The 18,591-nt window shown below is 45.5% G+C and overlaps 1 long non-coding RNA gene across 1 annotated transcript; it reads right to left on the bottom strand.

The window, feature by feature from the left end:
- Positions 1-15,526: 15,526 nt before the first annotated feature.
- LOC111732805 lies at positions 15,527-18,147 on the bottom strand. Its single transcript, XR_002777719.1, has 3 exons — positions 18,085-18,147; positions 17,032-17,186; positions 15,527-16,284 (listed from the first exon to the last, which is right to left on the bottom strand). It is a non-coding gene; the product is annotated as an uncharacterized LOC111732805 (long non-coding RNA).
- Between the last annotated feature and the right edge of the window lie 444 nt (positions 18,148-18,591).

Genomic DNA, 18,591 nt, shown 5'->3' with positions numbered 1-18,591 from the left:
AGTGTTGCTTTAGGTTTGGCCCAGTCCTGGGTAGTCCCCAGATCTACTTCTTAGTTCTTTTCTTCAGGCCACCCAAACTCTGACTCAGAGAACTACTCAGAGGACTATTCCCAATGCCCCTTGATATGGAGCTTCTGCTCCAACCTTTTATTTCTAGCTTGGAAAAAACATATTAATTTTCCTGCTCCCCTCATGTCTTAGTCCATTGGGACTGCTATAACAAAACACCACAGACTAGGTAGCTTATTAACAACAGTGGCATACTGCCTACAGTTCCGGAAGTTGGGAAGCCCAAGCTCCAGGTGCTGGCGTGGTCAGGTGAGAGCCCTTTTCCTGGTTAAGATCCGATCCCTTCTCACTGTGTCCTCGCATGGCAGAAGGGGCTAGATATCTCTCTGGAGCCACTCTTATAAGCACTAATCCCATTCATGAGAGCTCTACCCTCATGGTTTAAGCACCTCCCAAAGGCTCCGCCTGCTAATAACATCACATCAGGCATTGGGATTTCAACATATGAAACAGACCCCTAGTACCCCATTTAAGCTATTTCCTGGGGATCTCTGTAAATATTCCTCTAATAGTCACTGAGCATCTGTATATGTACAGGACATTCATTAGGCTCTTAAGAGAAAACAAAGAAAATAAGATAAAACCTTTCTACCTTAACAGGAAATAAAATAGCTTTAAAATTACTGCAGAATAATAGAGTATGTGTTAAGTACTAGAAAAGTTCAGAAAAGTAAAAAAACAGTTTGGGCTAGAAGAACCAGGGCAAGTTGAATGAAGGATTGTTCAATCTTGACCTTAAAAGATGGGGAAAATTTTGGTGGCAATACAGAGGAAGGGGGAATGTGTTCCAATGTGTCTAAGAGTCTGGCTTGGTGGGAGTGAGTAGAGACATTCTGAGAGATAAAACTGAAAGGGAAGTTGGGATCAGATTTCAGGGGCCCTGAATGTCAAGCTAGAGAATTATGATGTAGGCAGTGGGGAGCCCCAGGAGAAGGGAATGAAAAAAGGGAGAATAAATGATTGTGTTGGGAAAAAGCCACCAGAAGTGTGCATTGGTCAAATCGGTGAGATCACGGTGGTTTTTTGAGGAACTGACATCAAAAGTAAAGACAACAAAAATTAGCAAGCAAGACAACATCAAATTAAAAAGCTTCTGCAAAGGAAACCATCAACAAAATGAAAAGGCAACCTACATAATGGGAGAAAATATTTGCAAATCATATATCTAAGGGGTTAATATCCAAAATACATAAAGAACTCATACAACTCAATAGCAAAAAAAAAAAAATCCAATTAAAAAATGGGCGGAGGAACTAAATAGACATTTTTCCAAAGAAGATATACAAATGACTAACAGGTATCTGAAAAGATGCTCAACATCACTAATCATCAGGGAAATGCAAATCAAAACCACATCACCTCACATCTATTAGAATGGCTATCAGCAAAAAGACAAGAGATAACACGTGTTGATGAGGATTTGGAAAAAAGGGGACCCTCATGCACTGTTGGTGGGAATGTGAAGTGGTGCAGCCACTATGGAAAACAGTTTGGAGATTCCTCAAAAAATTAAAAATACAACTACCATATAATCCAGCAATTCTACTTCTGGGTATATATCCGAAGGAAACAAAATCACTATCTCAAAGAGATATCTGCACCCCCATGTTCATTACAAAATTATTCACAGTAGCCAATACATGGAAAAAAACAAAGTGCCCATTGATGGATGAATAAATGAATGTGTGGGTATATATTTATAAAATGGAATATTATGCAGTCATAAAAAGAAGGAAATCCTGTTACTAGTGACAACGTGGATGACTTTTAGACTGAGGGCATTATGCTAAGTGAAATAAGTCAGACAGAGAAAGACAAATACAATACTGTATGATTTCACTTATATGTGGATCTAAAAACACCCAACTCATAAAATGGACATAAGATTGGTAGTTGCCAGAGGTGGGGCGGTAGGATGTGAAGGAATTAAGTGAAGGTGATCAAAAGATGCAAACGTCCAGTTATAAGATAAATAAGTTCTGGGGATGCAGTGCCCAGCATGGTGACAGGAGTTAATACTGTATTGTATATTTGAAAGTTGCTAAGAGAGTAGGTCTTAAAAGTTCTCATCACAAGAAAAAATTCCTAACTATGAATGGTGGTGGATATTAATAAAACATTTTGCGGTAATCATTTCACAATATATACATATATCAAATCATTACATTATACACTTTAATGCAAAGTAATATGTCAATTATATATCAACGCAACTAGAAAAATTAGAAATAAAAATAATAAATAGTACTCAAATCCATTTTTTCCTCAACGTACCCATTTCCATTGCCTTAGGCCTTCATCGTTCACTGAATTACTATAATAGCCCGTTAATTAGTTCTCTCCTGCTGCCTTCTTTTCACTGCTATCCAAATTACTTTTAAAACAAAATCTGATCCTGTGACTCCACTGCTTAAAAAACTTAAATAGCCCTCCACTTCACCCTCCCTCACCTCTTCCAGCATAATGTTTGTGTTCCTTAATGTTAGGATCTGCCCCCAACATAACCTCTTCACCTTTCTCTCTCACTACTCCCACCATCATCATTTATTCATTCATTCAGCAAGAGTTTATGGAGCATTTGCTATGTACCTCACACTATATGCTACAGCCATATTTGTAATACCTGGCCACCCAATACAATGTCCCACCTCCTGTGCGCTTTCCAACTGCCTGGTCCTCTTCTCTCTCCACCCTCCCCCAGTCTACCTGGAAAACCACCTGTTCTGCAAGACACAGATCAGGTGCTACCTCTTCTCTTTCAAGTCTTCACTGGCCTCCAGGTATATGACCTCCATTCTGCATCTCTGTCCTCACTGCATGCATGCTCTTCCACTCTTACTGCACACTATATGTGTTTATTTTATGTGTTTTTATGTGTTTATTAGTCTTTGCCACTACATTTTTAACTCCTTGAGAACAGGCCGTACATATCTAATTCATCCTAGGTCCCAACAACACTTAGTACAGAAGCTAATAGTAAAAAGTCAATAAAATTTTGTTGACTGATTTCTAAGATCTTTTCCAGCTCTAAAATTCTGTGATTTAGGCACAAGGTAAAGATAAAAAGTAATAATAATAATTGAAAATATGTCATATATTCACATCCCACTCCACACAAAATTATAAATTTGGATTTTCATATTTGGGATTTTCTTAAATATCCCAAACAGCATGCAGCAACTACAGATGCCATGCTAGTGTTGGTACTCTCCTGGTCCCTCTCTGAGCCCCATCTGCTGAATGGGTGTCAAGTAAACGTTAACTGTTAACTCCCTTTCTGATCTGTATCTTTACTCCTAAACAAGGCAGAAAAAGGAATCCTAGGGTGTCACACCACCTCTTGCCGCGAGAGGGCAACAGGAGACCCATTTTGTGTTAAAACCCTTCTGGCCACCAGATGGCCCCCAAATACAACTTAACGGAAGCAAGGATTTAATTTCGGTCAGGTGCACTTCAGAACCTGTTTTCCTTTATTCCCTCGCCCTAAAAAGTGAAATCTCTCTCACAAGTAACTAAATACCTGAAAATTATCTAGAGCTACATGTTACTTTGATGAGAAAGATGAACTGTAGGAAGAGAGAGGAGCAACGAGAACTTCTTAAAAATTGGTTAAAATGAGAGGCCCTCTTCAAGCCAAATAAAAGAACCAGAATTGTTAATATGGACTGAGGATTTAGGTGAGGCCAAAAAATTGTCGTTTATTTTTTTAGGTGTGTTAATGGTGTTTTAGTTAAGAAAATAATAAATATACATAACTAAAAACAAAAATAAAAGTTCCCCAAAAAGTCCTGGGAGATGGGTGGTGGCTCCTCACCGTGGTCATCAAATTATATTCTTGAGAGTCTGACACTCTCATCATGCCTCAAACGATCAACATGCAAAAGGTGTTTGTGAACTGAAGAAACTCCTAGTAGGAGAGAGTTTTGCTGCGCAGGAAAATATTTAAGCCATGTCCTGCTCCTGGGCCCTTGGTGGGCTGGTACGCAGAGGGGAGTCGGGGTAGGAGGCAAAAAGCAAATCCTGCAGATGGGCCTGGAGGAAGCTGCTATCCCGAAGTGCAGCAAACTCAGGAGAGGAGTTTTTATATTAGCTCTGGACAGACTTCTGGAATTTATTTCCTCCTTAAATGCTTTCAGGTCTGCCCATTAAAGGTGAGTAGTAGTTATGTACCTCAAGGAAGAAACCTCCATTACAAAGCACGATTCACACCCAGATTGTAGGAAAAGACTACACTAGGGTGCGTGATACTTTCATTCAGAACTGAGCAGGAGAGGCTGTCCAAGGAGCCTCATTGTTTTACTTTTGTAGACCCCAGAAGAAAAAATTCCATGCCCTGCTTTTCTTCTTCATAGACTGGTGCTATTTCTCCTATGCTAAAAGAAAACTGTTTATAGAAAGCTGACTACAGGCAGTATTTTTAACCAAAAAAGAAATTAGTGCCCGTCACCCACAAAATGTATGTGACATTCTCTGACTTGCCCCATTGAAAGTCAGTCCCCATATTATTCTGTCACAGCACCTGTATAAGTCCTTCAAAGCACTTATGACACAGTTGTTAAGTATTTCATTTGTTTGTTTACTTGTGTGTGTATTGATTGTCCTCTCCACTAGACTGCAGGCACCATGGGTGCAGGACCTGGATCTGTTCTGTTCACCACTCTCTCAGCTTTTAGCAAAATGGCGCCAAGTATGCATTTAGTAAACAGTTGTTGAATGAAAAAAAAAAAAATGAGTGAAGAGAAAGTTTAGTGTTATCTAAATTATACCAAATGCAGGATGGGGGAAAAATGAAATCCTGGCTGGTTTCTACGTTGAACATTCTTTTAGGAGTGAACAGGACTATTGAGACTCTTGCTCTTCTTCAATAGAGTCCAATTATAATTACTGTTCATTTACCTGTGTTCTCTTAAAAGGACTGCTTAAGCCAATTTACTAACACTAAAACATAGAAATGTGAAATTTCACTGTTGAGATGACAATCTATTTCAAATATGTCCTAATTTTACTCTCTTGTTAGATGGTTCTCCTGACAAATCTCTTTATAAAAGCCAAGTCCTCCCCTAATTAAGCTTAATCGCGGTAGAATCATTAGTATGCTGCAAAGATCCGGGCTGGGGAGTGAACTAGTCCCAGCATGGCCACTTAGCTGTGTGACCTGGAGCAAGTCAGCTTTCTTGAGCTTTCATCTTCCCACCTAATAATGCCTCTCATCAGGGCTGTGTACTTGGCACACACTGGACACTCGGAACTATTCAATTCACCTACTTTCAACACCAACCAAGAGTAGCCAAGCTACCCAAGACACCTCAGACTTACTCATCCAAGCATTAGTTACATTCAACTTAAGAAATAAGACCGCAGGCCACATCACCATCACCTCAATTCGAATTTTCCAGGATCCATTTTTATATACACTGCAACATCAGATGGACACCCACCATGCACATTCACACTCCCTACCTCAGTCACCCCTACTTATACAGAACTGCACTGGTTCCCCTGCCACCCCCACAAAGTCTCCAACGACAGCTTTTTACTTTATTATTCAATATGGCCAAGTGTTCAAGGGTTAAAAACGGTAAATGTTACAGAGGCTACAGTTTCCCTAGTCCTACCACCAATGGGCTGCAGTTAAGGGGTATACATACACCGTACAGTCACGCACATGACAAAACAGGCAAATGTCTTTAACATTCAAAAAACCATACAAATCGATTAGGAAAATCTATTAAGAAAGAGAAAAATGAAGAATAAATACAGAAAAAGAATGCAAAAGGCCAGTAACCCTGTGAAAATATGCTCAGGCTTACTCATAATTAAGACAAATCAAAACAATAAGACACCATTTTTCACCTATCTGATTAACGAAAATCAAAACCGATAATGCCCAGTGTTGGCAGGAGTGTGGAGAAACCAGACACTCTTATATACTATCGACAGAAGTATAAGCTGGGCAATTAACAAAGTCGAAAATTTTAATGTAAAACTCAACTACAGTAAAACAACTTCTGTTCATCAAAAGTCACCCATTTAAAAGGTGAAAAGACAATCGACGCATTGGGAAAGATATTATTTAGCCCATGACAGACAAGTAAGCACAATATATAATGAAATTCTATAACTCAATAAGGAAAGGACAAACACTCTTCAATAAGGAAAAGACAAACACTTTGACAGGAAAAAAAATGGGCAAAGGCAATTCACATAAGAGGAAACATACATGGTCATAAAAGACGTGAAAAGATACCCAGCCTCGCTAGGAATCAGAAAAGTAAATGAAAACCACAACAAGCATTTCACATCAATGAAATTCGCAAAATTAAAAGGTTGGACAAACCAAGTTGGTGAGAATGTGGCATAACTGACTACAGGTAAGAGTGTAAAACCACTGTGGAGAACAATCTAATATCGTTGAAGATTCCCATATTCTATGAACCAGCATTCCCTCCTAGGCAAATACCCTAGAGAAATCCTCATGCATGTACAACCAATAGATATAAACGAGAATGTTCATAGAAGCATTGTTTGAAACAGAAAAAAAAAATAAAAACTGGTACAAATTAAATGTCCATTAACTAGGAAATGGATACATAAGTTGTGGTATATTCATATAATCTGAAGTTCTTCGGTACTGAAAAGAAATTAGCTCAAAAATGGTATCAACATGCAGGAATCTCAGAAATATTATATTGAGAAAAGGATGCAAAATATATACAACAAAGTACTATTTATGTAAAATGTAAAAACATTCAAAGCATTGCATGGGGAAAAAATAATTACCAAATTCAGGATCCTGGCAGCCTCTGGGTGGAACCAGAGGGACAACAATCAGGCTTGTACAAAGGAGCATGTACCTGTGTTGACAGTGTTGTTTTTTAAGCTGTTTTTATTCTTTATGTCTTTCTGTATTTCTTAAGTAGTGCAGAATAAAATTTTTTTTAATTTAATGTACATATATTTTCACCTAATTCCACTGCTAGGAATTTTTCCTACATATATATTAGCATATGCACAAGTATGTAATAATATATACAAAAATGTTTATTGTAGTAGTTTATAAGGGAAAAACTGGAAACAAGCCAAAAATGGGTATATTATATAAAACATTCAATGCAATACCAGAGCTAAACGATCATTAAAAAGAATGAGATAGAAAAAAAATGAGCTAGACCTGTATGTCAATATACATAAAGTGTGAGGAGGAAAGATCACAGGACTAGACCATTTATGGAAAAAGATAAGATGTGTACACACACACACACACACACACACACACACACACAAATATACAACCAAGAATTTCTGGGTCACACAAAACCATTAACTTCAATCTTCTCAGGGGAATGAGAATGAGTAATGAGAGGGGACTTCTCTTTTCATTTTACACCATTCAGAATAATTTGCATCTGTTTTTATCATTAGTGCATATTGCCTTTATAATGCAAATAAATAGATAAATCAGTGGAAAAACAAATAACAGCATAAGACTAGGATGGTGGTTTACTAAGAGTTTATTTTAAAAGTAAAAAATCACATGAAACTCTTTTAAATGCTTTTTTTCTGCCGATCTCTTTAGGGAATTGATACCACTCAAAGAAATGAATCCCAAAGGTGGCTGCTTTGTACAGAATATAAATAGTACCGCAGTTAGAGTAAATTCTCTGTGGCTCTTTCACAGCTTTATATAACTATCTGCATAGCATGTTACCAATATTTTCTTTATTTCAAATACTAAAAACCATAAACTGTTTTTTCACCTCAAAGAGTTCGTATTTGAAGAAATACATTCACAGAGGAAATAAGGACCCAAAGCACATTAGCACAGCTGGCCAGCATACAAAACCCAGCTAGGGTGGTTCCTGGGCCCCAGTGACATCAGGCGTGGCTGTTCATCCTGCCTAACAAGAGACAGCATACCTGGCCTTCTGCCTTGGAGCAGCACTGGTCCTACTCAGCTGGTTCCCACTCCAGGCAGCCGAAACATGGGCAGAGCTGAGCTGTTTGCCTCACTGCCAGAGACTGCCCTTGGCTCACACGCTGGGCTTACCCAGGGGTCTGCAAAGCCTTCTTGGGCTCCATTCTGGCCTTCAAAGTCAGGAAGTTTGTGGCTGAAAGAGAAGAGAAAGAAGCTGAGTATAGAAACAGTCTCTGGGGGCTGGGTTACTCCAGAAGCAGAGCTCCATTCCCCAGCCTGGCCTGGGAGCTGGGAGTGGGAATGGAACCAAGCTTCCGAGATTCAGATGCTCCCCACTCCACTGAAACCAGAACTGTTTCTTATATCATTTTTTTTTCCCTACCAGGTAAAATTTATTTTCAGAAATAAAGGGCTAAAAATTAAATTTTGGAAAGCTTTGAACTAGAAGGTACTGATAGACATGTGGTTCTTGAACATAATAATAGAAGTTTTTACAACCATTCTTGCATTTCTATTCACCTGTAGGGAGGGGGAGAAAAAATAGGATTGATAATACTTGCCCTCCCAACCCTGCAGAGCTGCTGGAAGGATCAAATAAGGTGATAGCCATCTTCAGCTAAGAGGCCCTTAGGAAACAAATTTATTATTTCCTTCCTTGATAATAGAGGGTATATCCGGTTCAAATATTAGTCATGCAAACAAGACTGTGTTTCTTCTAGAAGGAGAAGGAGATAAAGAGGAAGAGGAGGGATAAGAAGAAAAACAACGACAGCAACAACGGTTCAGTTACAATTTAAAAAGAGACAAAATGTATTCAAGTGCGTGCCACTTAAAGGAGATGGGAGAAGGAGCAAGGTCGGGAGGGAAGCTTGGAGAAAGAAGACACTTGTATTGAAACACTTGCTCTCTACCAAGCACTATGCAGTCTGCAAGAAGCTTGATCTATTTCCTTTAATCCACACAGAATATGATGTACAAAAAATATGATGCAGGTGTTATTAGCCCCATTTTACAGATCGGAAAACTAAGGTTCAGAGAAAATAAACACCTTAGCCAAGATCAGGCAGACACTACTCACCCAGGCTGACCTGCTCCCGGGGTGCATGTTTCCTCCACGGCCTTACCACTGGCTCCTCCTTCCAAACGTGGGTGTTCCCTGGCTCTATTTCTCTTTCTCCCTTTCTGTTATCTCCCTTTAAATCTGTGGTATCTCTTTCATCCCTTGTGTTATTTCCTCATGCAGGTCCTCTGTCCTGATTTCCAGCCCCCTGACAGCTCCCAGTTAAGAACCCACTGTCCTTACAAACACAGTATCTGTACAAGGAGCTCCTCACCTCCCTACTCGCCACCCCTCCACACACGCACCTGAGGGTAGCCCTCTTCCCCCCTACCTCCCAAGCTCAAAATCATCATCATTTTTGGTCATTTCTCCTCTTCCTCATATACACAATCACTCCATTATCTCAATTCTTTCTTCAAGATATCTCTTACCTCTCACTTTGCCTTTCTACTTTTACTCTTAACGTCTTAGAACCTGCATCTGCCTGGTTCCTGCAGAAGCCTCCAGCTGGTTTCCTCAGTGCTTCCAGTTTATGCTGTACCCTGCTGCCAGATTCATCACACCACCTACCTGCCCTGCGCCTTCACAGGTTCCCACCGACTCCATCAAACCACGTCCACACCCAGCCCTGTAGTCTAAGCTGCCCGCGTCTGCCCCACCCCCCACGCCGCCCCATGGCTTTCCAGCCTCTGCCCTACTCCTCCACTCCCTAGTTCCTCCGTTTAGCAAGAGGATTGCTCACTGTACAGAACTCCTCCCTAACATCATGCCCCTTTCCTCCCCTCCCCACTTAAGGCCCCCAGGGTACCCGTCTCCTCTCTCCAGCCACCTCTCAGTCAAGGCCTCCAGAACCCTCCCTGCGAAACCTGCAGGATTCGTTATCTGTACTGTTCATGGGGCAGTGATTATGCACTGCCTTTTAACTCTTCTATTTAGCCTGAACAGGCACTGAAACGGACTAGTGCTATTCAATCTCTCCCAAGTCTACGTCTCATCACCCCAAACAGTATAAACCACTTGAAGGTGAAAACTAACAGGTCTTGGTCTCTCCCTACAGTGTCTAATACATGCTAGTAGGTGCTTAATACATGTGTTGATTTCCTTTTTCTTCCCACATGTTGGCCTCAAACAAATAGCCAGGACTGGTCAGAATAATAAACATCAGCCACAGAAGCCTGATTTGGGCCACCGCAGATCTCCCACAGGCCAACTGCATCCTAACCCCTCAGCTCAGGGTCCCCCAAAGGCCTCCAGGGCACCAGCGGCTCAGAAGTGCAGCCTGTCCCCAGAGAGGCCTCTGACCGACATGCCAACCCGGCTCCGCCTGTTCTTTGGTGATCATGTTTCCATGCCCTTCCCTGGTCTCCAGCTAAAAGGAAACATCCCCGGGTATGGAATGGGCGGGAGTGGGAGGGGGGGGTCCCCAAACCGTGAACCCTGACACTCTCACTGGTGAAGCCCCCTTGAGTCCAGCAGCGGGGCCGTCAGAAGCATCCCGGGGGCCCCCTGCCCTTGGGAGAGAAAGCAGGCACTGCCCCTTTAAGTCTGCAGCCGGTTGAGAAAAACAAGCTGTGATTTATATAAGCGGGAAAATCATGTGATTTGCAGGAACGCTCCCTCCTCCCCTGACCCCCTCCCCGCGTCGCCTCCAGCCCTTCCCAGAGAGGCCCGGGCGGGCAGGCTCCGCGGAGGGGAGGGGAGGGGCGGGCCGGGGCCTCCGTGCACCGAGCGCGGGAGCCACGCTAGCTGGTCGGGGCGCCACCGACAGGGATCTCCCTCTGGCGCTAGGTTCCTGTGGCGCTTCCCGGTGGCCCCAGCAAGTTTGCTCCCCAACAGTCTCGCGGCAGCGTCGCTCAGCAAGGCAGGGGGCTCCCGGCCCGGCCCGCTGCCCCCGGGGCATCCCCTCCCGGCGGGGTCGGCCTGCCCCTCTCCCGCGAAGCCTTGCGGTGGAGAAACTGAGGCTTTCCCCCCAGCTTCTCAGGGAGAAAGAAAAGCCGAGGGCCACCACAGACTGGCTTCTGTGTTCCAGAACACCCAACAGGGGAGAACAATTTAAGAAATAATTTGGAAGGGAAAAGGCATGATGAAAATCAGCCATTTCGAGAGCTGACAGGCGATTTAGTCCAAAGGACCCAGCTTTCAGGGGAAAAAAAAAAAAAACACCGATGTGGCCTTTTCAGACAGAGCCAAGGAAAATAAGTACATGATTCAGAGGCCCTAAGAACCAGCCCAGATCTTTTAAATATTGGAGGGTGGTGAGCTACAAGGAGCCCATGATCATGCAGTTAACTGACAGCTGCTGAAGGAAATGCTTAGTCCTCCCCAGATGCAGAAACTGTATAGTGGGCAAGACCTGAAGAGGTCAGCTCAGCCATCCCTGTTTCTGTAGGAATATATATACCAAACCCTTCCAGGAAGTGCTTACAATGGGAGAGGACTAACCATCACTTCCAAAACCAAGCCCAGGAGGCGGTGAAGGGCTTTCTCAGGGAGAGCTGGGGGGAGAGGTAAGACCTGCTCAGTGTCATCCATGTCCTTTCTGTAAACTACAATGACGAGCTCAAAAATGGTCCAAGGAAGGAAACCCTCAGCTCCTCAGAGTAATCAATTCCAGAGGTTAAACCTTGTTGGGATAAGATTTAAATTCCATTTTATATTCCTCCATCGGTCATCCGCTGGGGATGAGGCATAAATCCAGTGCTGTCACATGTAGGAAAAACATGATGCAATTAACGAGGTTGCTAATGCTATGACCTCTGCTATGGCCAGCAGGACTTGCCGAATTTCAATCCATCCTGGAGCCTACTGGGCTCTGAGAGGTCACTCTGACCCTCCTCCAGTCCTCATTTCTCCAAGATCGAGGGTCTTTATGCTGAGATAGTTCAGGGAACAGTGCCTTAGTGCCTTCTGTCACACCAACAATAAGAAGATCATTCTTGAAAAGGAAAGTTAGGCAAATATTGTCAATTATTCTCTAAATCTCTAAAGAAGAAAAATATAAATTAATGTAGGGATTCAAGGGAATAGCAGTCCATGCGTTCAGATACCAACTTCATTTGTTCAGTTATTTAGTGAACACTTTCTGTGAGCCTGACCCTGAGCAGGACACTAGGGATAGGACGAGAACAAGACACATTGCCCTTGCCCTGAGCCCTGATTTTCTGCTCCCCCATGCTGCCTCCCAGGACAGGAGCCTCTGAAAGACTTTCCTCTCCTCCATCAGCATACACATGTCCCCTCCCCAGCCCACACCCAGTATGTGCTACCCCCAGTTCCAGCTGCATATGTCCCACGTGTCTGCCAAGAGCTTCTTTTGGAAGGCGATAACCCTCTGGTGATTGGGTGGTGGGTATACAAAGTAACCCAAAGGCCTGTCCAGGCAATGAGATCAAAGTTGGCAGCCTCCTAGGCCCTTCCCAAAATTGATAATTTAGTTCAGGCAACACTTCACTCAGTGCCACTTGCTTTCTCTCTGTTTTCTCTCTTTTTCTGATCTTCCTGGTTGCCCCTATCCAGGTCTCCTCTTTCCTAAGATTCCTGTGCCAGGGGCCTGCCCATCTCAGAGCCTCCCTGAGGAACCCAGGTGCCATCTTCTAAGGCACATCATCTGCTTCCTCAGGCGGCCTGAGCATCTCAGTGCTGCACAGACACCTCTGCAAGGTCTCTTCTGTTGCTGTAAGTTTCCATATTGAGGGTGCTCAGACAGCCCCCCTTAACCTCACGTCAGTCACCGTCCACCTTCCCACCCTCCTAGACCACACCAGCCCCTGCCTTATTCCAGTCTTTTCCTGAGTTCTGTTGCTGGCTTACCCCGGCCGTTCACAAGCACGGCCTGATAACGTGCAGTAAGAGACCTGGCAATAAGCCTGTGGTGAACAAACATTTTAAAGGAACAAACAGAAATTAAGGCTCCAAACTGAAAACACTCTGGAAGCCACAAACTCTGTTATTTTCAAAGAAGCCAGAACTGGACCACTGAGAAGGAAGAGGAGGTAGTGGTGGTGGTGGTGGTGGTGGTGGTGGTGGTGGTGGTGGTGGTGGTGGCGTTTTTAATGCACCAAGAGTGCAATGAGTGAACGAGTGAAGTCAGCTCATCTCAGACACTGACTCTTTCAGGAAATGGGGCCTCAGAAGAAAAAAGGCAGCCCAGCCCCTGCCAAATTCCATTCTGTTTCAAATTAGCCTTTCAGCAAAATGAGGGGGCTGTACTAGCTGGTCTTTAAGATCCTCCTAGCACGAAGCTCTGAGCTCTACAGTTCCCCTAAACAACCTTTTAGAACATTCCTCATTCTCATAACAGAGTAGAAAATGCATTTGTGTTCCGGCTCTAGGTCCACAGCTAAAGCTCAGAATTCGTCTTTCGCTGCAATATTGTCAGGCCTGTTTCCCTCTTTCTCCTTTCCCTGAAAGGGCCTCTGGTCTTTCCCAAGCTGCAGAGTAGAAGGGAACATACAGCTCCACCAGAGCGGAGGGGCTGCCAGAGGGAAAGCTGGCCCCGCCCCAGTACATGCTCCCCTGGGGTTCTGCAGGGACCTTCCTCCCTCCCAACAGGCAGGGAACTTCTGGAACTTCTAAACAGCCCATCCTCGGGCCAGCCCAGGCCCCACAGCATCCTGCACCCCAGTTTACAAGCTTTGAGCGGCAACTAACACATTTGGCAAACCTCTTCAAGGGTGAACCAAGCCAGGCCTTTTTCCCCAGGACCCAACTGATGAAGAGATACTGGGTTGGGACAAAAATGGGTCCCGCCAGACAAGCCCCAAACCTTGGTTCTCTGGGCCAAGGCTGGAGAGGTCCAGAGGGAAATGTCCTCAATTGGCCTCCCCGCCACTAGGCAGGCTGATCCCGAGATCTCAGGATGCATCAGTAATTCCAGGCAGGGCTCCATCCCCAGCCCACACTCAGCCCAGGACCTGGTCAGGGACTCTCCAAGTGTTCCCGGAAACACAAAGCTAGCTTTCCATGCCAGGCTCCTCTGGGGTCTCTGGGTGGGAGCAGCCAGCCCTTCTCCTTGGGCTCCTGCTATGTCTGGGAGGTCCAACAAACACCTCTCTCCATCAGAGACAGTCACAGCCCCAGATCTGTGTTCTGAGACAATTTTAGAGAGAATTGTGTTTTGAAAGCTCAAGACATGTTCTGTGCTTGGCTTTGGTTCTAGTTTCATCTATATCTCCCAAAAAACAGTACTCTTCCCATGACTACGGAAATCCTGAGCTGAGGGGACCTCAGAGAACCTCTGCTTCCTAAATTACCCAGGCTGTGCCCTGTCTAGATTTTGCTGGAAGGTTTCCAAGAAGAGAAGATCCACATCCACTCCTTCCCTCAGGCTGTGTACCTGGATGCCTGCCACCTAATATTCAAAACGATGACTCCAACGGCATCCCGGCATCTCGGCATCCCGTCAACTGTGGGGACCTCATCATTGTGTCCCCCAACCTCACAGTCCTTCTGGCTCCTGCCACCAACTGTGTACCCAGGCATCTCAGAGGGTTTACGTTGTCTCTGTGACCTCTGGCTCTGATTTCCTGTTTTTCCACCTCTTCTTCCATCTGCATCTCACCTCCTGGAGCTGTCCGACCTCTCCCCTCTCCAACTCACACAGGGCTAACAGGCACAGCAGCAGATTTGACTCAAAGTTTGGGGTAATGGAGGGGAATCTACATATGGACATAACTCTCCTAAAAAGTCATCAACCGTTCCCCGCCTCAGAAAATTTCTCACTCTTCCTTAAGTCCCAACTTACACTCTCTCCTCCAGCCTCTCTCCTCTCCTCCAGCCAGACCCTTCTATCCAAACTCCGAGTTCCTGTGGATTTCTCCTGCAGAACAATTTGCCTTGCCTTCAGCAGACCCAGAGGGCCTCACGGTTCTCACCAGAGCGGCTTCCCCATCAGGATCCATCACAGCATCCTCCTCCAAGCAGAGGCATTTACCTCCGGAAGGATACACCCCTCCACTGGAATGATAGATAAGCACAGTGTTTTGTTTTCTAGGTAACACTCTCTTCCTATCCATCCCCGCCCCCCCCACCGCCCCCTCACATCTGGTACCTCTGACAGTTAAGAAATGCACCCGAAATCACTCCTGTTCTCACTTTTTAATTTTTTTACTCCTCTATGGGCACAGAGTACTGCTAATCCGCACTCCTGGTATAGTTGCAAATGATGATCGAATTAAAAAATAAGTCCGCATAAGGTGGACACAAAAGGACAAATACCGTATGACTCCACTAACGTGAGGTACCTAGAACAGTTAAATTCCTGGAGACGGAAAGTGGAATGGTGGTTGCCAGGGGCTGGGGAGAGGAAAGCATAGGGAGTTAGTGTTCGGTGGGTATGGAGTTTCAGTTTGGGAAAATGAAAGTTTTTGAAGATGGATAGTGATGATGGCTGCACGACAATGGGAATGTACTTAATGCCACTGAACTGTACACTTAAAAATGGTTAAAATGGTCAATTTTGTGTTATGTATATTTTTCCGCAATAAAAAAGTAATGTCAGCAACATTCACTCTGACTCCAAGAGACATTTGCAATCAACTCAACAAATGGGGGCTTTTCCTTCGGCCACCTTGGATCAAGGCAGCTCTGTGAAACCCTGTCGCAGAGTTTCCGAACTAAGGAGAGCACCCTCATCTGCTCTCAGACTTCACAGTCAGTCACCTCTCTGCTGACCCCCCCCCCCAGAGCGTGAAGGTAAGTGCTCCCTTTCACACTGAAAACACAACCACAGCAGTTGCCAGCAGAACAGGCACCCTCAGACGTCGGTTCTAAACCTAGTTCAGTCATTATCTAGCTGTGCTCTCTTGGGCAAGTTATTTTATCTCTTTATTTCAACATCCTTATAAAGAAAATGGTGAAGACAGTAGCCAGCCCCGAGGGAAATAATGGATGTGAATGCACTTCGAGGAGTGTGCGCAAGGTGGGTGCATCATCTCTTATTTCACTTGGTCACACTAAAAACATCTCAAACACAAGAAGGAAGTTGCTACCTGAAAATAAGGAGAGAGACAGCAAATAATTAAGTAAATACAACCCAAAGAAATAATACTTCGATCTTCAGTCACCATCATCCTCATCCAAGGTGGAATGAAGCTAAGTCCTTCACAGTCTGATCTCTGTCATGAAAACCCCATTTTGCCGAGACAGTTTCTCCGTGATTAGCTTTCATTCAGAGCCAGGATCCAGCTTTGCCCGCGAGATGTGCCCATCATGTTGCCCAGGGTTCCGAGCAGGAGCACGGCTGAGGAGGGAGTGCGGGACAGAAAAACATATTAAAAAATGGCTCTTTCTAATAATATTCAAAGCATTCATATATGTTAACATGACTGTCGAAAGACTGGTGAATAGGTGCCAGCACAAGAAGGGTGGCTACAAGACCAAAAACCCCATAAGGAGGTAGTCCAAAGGTGGCTTTGGTTGCCTGAGTTGGCTGCCCCTCAGTCTGACCACCAGCTGGTTTCGCCGCCATTAGAACCCGCCAGCCCTGGCTCTGCTTCCACAACACACAGGTGGCCGCACTCCTCCCCTCGGGCCTACGGAGAGGAGTCAGTCTTTTGACAGTCATGTCAACATATATGAATGCTTTGAACACTATTCAGGTCACCCATGGCCCTGGTAAGTCCACACCTGGCCTTTCCCCTTCCGCCCTTTTGCCACCCCTACCTCACCAGGACCCTGTCTGGTCCTTCTTTTAGCCTTCCTTCCCTTCGAAGAGAGATTTGTCAACAGCCCCCTCCCACCTCTGCGAAACGCCCTAAAGGGAGAGGTCCCAGGACTCCGAGTGTCCGGCCTCAGTCACAGCTTAAGACGGCCTCATGTACCTCACGGGGACCCAGCTCAGCCCAGATGGAAATCATCTGGTTAAGGCTTCATCCTGATTTCACCAATAATTACGTTATGCTCATCCACACCCATTCCCACATCACCTCCTCCTGAGTCCCCTTCCCACTCACTCAGACAGTGCCAAGAAATGAAAATGGAAGCAGACCTGAAGCAACCCAGGCGGGCGCTTTGGGGACACAACCGGAGCCCAAGGCTTGGCCCACTGACAACTTCAGGCTCCCGGCCTCATCCAGTCCAGCCTCCCACACAGCCACTGCACCTCAGCTGCAGAATCTGTAACATCACGGGGCACATACTTCCCTGTTTTAAAGGGACAGGGGATCAGAGATTTCCGGAGAAACCGGCGCCCTTTGGGGCACCCTGTTTCCCTTCCCTCCTCTGGGCCTCGGGGCACTCCGGGTGGCCTGTCCTTGCTGTGGGCCCCAGAGCCCTCACTCTACAGCCAGACAGAGGCGTCTGTGGGTCACCACACCCAAGGTCCAAAGACCCATAGGGGCAGAGAGTTGCTGTGAGAATTTAAGAATGTCACTATGAATTCTAAAATGTCCTCCTTTCCCATTTTATGGGTTTTTAACTTTGTTTAGTACCCAGGCAGGGCAGACCAAGGGGACTTTGATCCATGGGCACCTGGTAGAATAAACTTACTGCATACGGGGCCCCATCCCAGCCTCCTCTCCACCCTTCCTCTCAAAGGCGGCCTGTTTGAGAACAAGCTGGCTCAGGCTAACCTGACCACACCTTTCTGGGAGCCTGGGAGGGGCTGGGTGGGGGGGTAGGGGTTGGGGAGCTGAGTAGTCATTCTGGCTGGGAGCTCCCTCAAAGGGGGAGGGAACTCAAGAACCCCTCATTCCTGAAAGAGCCAGAGTGGTTCCTCACAAGAAACCATGAAGCATCAACAGCCAGACACTAGCACAGCCTGGAATGTCTGAGCCACCACCTCCTCCACCAGCTGCCCTCTCAACTGCTCGGTGGAGGCTGGGGGTGGGGGTGGGGAGGAGTATTGTCCCCCCACAAGGCCCTCAAGGGCCCCAGCCTGCCCCTAGCCTCCTCACAGAGAGCTCTGAGGAACTGCAGTTCCAGCTTCTCCAGCCCTTGCCCTCACAAAGGCACCCTCTGTCACAGCCTCCCCAGAACAGGCCTCCCCCTCATGCTACCCACTCTCTCCCCACTCCCCCCACCACACGCATTCACTTCCTACAGGAGCAGATTCCAAGCCCAGCTAATGCCGGAGACTGTCTCCCAACGACATGCTGGAACAAAGGCTGCACATGACTAAATGTGCTGGGGTGCTTGTCAGGGCTTAGGCAAACGTAATTATAGGGAGGGCAGAGCCACTCTCAGCAGCCACACCTGGCCATACAGTAAACAGCACTTCTTCCTGTCGAGCTGGGGGGAGTTGAGAGACAGGGAGGCGACAAACCACAATTTGAATCATTTGGAGAGAAGCTATAAATATAATAATGAGTCATTTGTAAAATATAATTTCATCCAAAAGCCTGGAGAAAATGGGAAAGAAGTTCTTATGCTATTTCAGGCTAAATTGTTCAAGAGTGTTCCGCCAGAACCTGGGGAGGGGACCCAGCTGCCCACCAAGAACTAGGCTGGGCTCCACGTACAGGCCTTCCTGAGCCCTCATCCTGGCGGAGTGCTGCCTGGGACACCCCCTTCCCCAGTTCCTTCATAATATCCTGGGATTGGAATGCTC

The sequence above is a fragment of the Pteropus vampyrus genome, unplaced genomic scaffold, assembly GCF_000151845.1.
Source record: "Pteropus vampyrus isolate Shadow unplaced genomic scaffold, Pvam_2.0 Scaffold493, whole genome shotgun sequence".
NCBI classification, from domain to species: domain Eukaryota; kingdom Metazoa; phylum Chordata; class Mammalia; order Chiroptera; family Pteropodidae; genus Pteropus; species Pteropus vampyrus.
This window is presented reverse-complemented; position numbering and strand designations above follow the sequence as displayed.